At 40.1% G+C, this 1874-nt stretch overlaps 1 long non-coding RNA gene across 1 annotated transcript; it reads left to right on the forward strand.

Moving 5' to 3' along the window:
• Positions 1-427, forward strand: LOC123177570 (uncharacterized). The gene is made up of 2 exons (XR_006488997.1): positions 1-117; positions 206-427. It is a non-coding gene; the product is annotated as an uncharacterized lncRNA (long non-coding RNA).
• Positions 428-1874: the final 1447 nt, after the last annotated feature.

Raw genomic sequence — 1874 nt, forward strand, 5'->3', positions numbered from 1 at the left:
CGGCCGAAGGAGATGCAGCCTGCGTGGGACGAGGTTGGACGCAGTGAACCGGCCCGGCGAAATGACCCACGGGGGCACCAAGCACGGCGAGGACCAGCCTCCTCCTCTTTCTCTTTGGTATGTCTGCTCTCTGGTGCTTGTACCAAATCTCTCATTATCTCAGGCTAATATACGAGCGTGATTCATGTTCTTGCATTGTATCCAGACCTCAATCAATGACGCTCTCTACCATACACCGTGGCCTTTGGCATTGGCTGGCTTCGTGGAACATTTTTCACTGGAAAACATCCAAATCCAATGTCGAGAAGCTTGGCGTTGACAAGATCTGAAGCTCTGCACCAGACTCTCAAGCACTAAAGCAGAACGCAACCACCTTGGCCATTCCTCCGGTGTGCATGATTTGACGCTCTCTACCCTACATGTACATGAGCTTCTGTACTCCAGGTATGATACTGGTGGCCCTTGCTTGTCTTTGTCATGCATTTTCTATATACAGCTTATGCATGTTTGCTTGCTTAGTTTGTTCTGGTTCTTGAACTATAATCCTTACAATTTTGTGTATGCTCGTGAAAACTGAATGTGTGGCATGAGAAAACAGAATGTAATTTTGTTTTCATGTTGTAGTTGCTAATGGCCATGACATTCATCGGTCGTATTGGTAAATGTGCACGCAAACTTGGTGATCTTGTATTATCATGAAGCCTTGCTTCAAATTTTCTTTTTGTTAAAGAGCACACCTTTTATTTGCTAGCATTGTTGTAGCTCAAGTATCAGGCTCATTCTTGTAACCTTGGGAATTAGTACAAGCACATGTACCTAATCAAAGTGGAATGCTGAGCTGAACTGTTGGTTATTACAGCTTATGTATGTTTGCTTATTTATTAGTTGGTTCTGATTCCTGAACAATTGTCCATACGATTGTGTACGCTTCTGAGAACTGAATATGTGGCATGGGAAAACAGAATGTAATTTTGTTTTCATGTTGTACTCCCTCCATTCCGAATTACTTGTCGCACCTATGGATGTATCTAGATATATTTTATTTCTAGATACATCCATTTCAGCGACGAGTAATTGGAACGGAGGGAGTAGTTCCTAACGGCCATGACTTGCATCGCTCGTTCCGGTAAACGTGCACGGAACTTGATGATCTTGTGTTATCCTGTAACCTTGCTTTAGATTTTCTTTAGATTATCCTGTAAACTTGATGATCTTGTATTATCAAAGTGGAACGCTGACTTGAACACTTGGTTATTACTTTTGTGCACTGTATCTGATTAGATATCTGAGATGTTTACATACAGATCGTGCAAGCCATTATTATAAATTCTGCTTTTTTTATTGTCAAATTTATCTTAATGATGTTGTAAGTTTTTAGTATGTCAGGCATATCTCAGTCACTGCATGGATAATGCTTGACTCAGCCACTTAGAACTAAAACTAAGTGCAGTCTGTGTTGTTTCTCCTTCCTGAAATCTGAAGTTTGAGTGTCGATCTTGTCTTCTTATATCTACTACTCCCTCCGTTCCTAAATATAAGTCTTTTTAGACATTCCACTAGAGACTACATTCGGATGTATATAGACGCCTTTTAGAGAATAGATTCACTCAATTTGCTCCGTATGTAGTCTATAGTGAAATCTCTTAAAAGACTTATATTTAGGAACGGAGGGAATACTAAATAGCATCGTTGGACTTTTTGGACATACAATTGGAGATACAGAGTACAAGACGTAATTTAGTCTCATCATAAAACATCTATCATCTGTAAATCAACTGAAGGACATATTTTAGTTTAAAGGGTGCTCTTGTTCAGTTCATCCTAATCGTGTGGCCAGAAAAGGTTGTTTCAGTATAGCATGTTGGCTTCTTTAT

Source organism: Triticum aestivum, unplaced genomic scaffold, assembly GCF_018294505.1.
Source record: "Triticum aestivum cultivar Chinese Spring unplaced genomic scaffold, IWGSC CS RefSeq v2.1 scaffold212118, whole genome shotgun sequence".
Lineage (NCBI taxonomy): Eukaryota > Viridiplantae > Streptophyta > Magnoliopsida > Poales > Poaceae > Triticum > Triticum aestivum.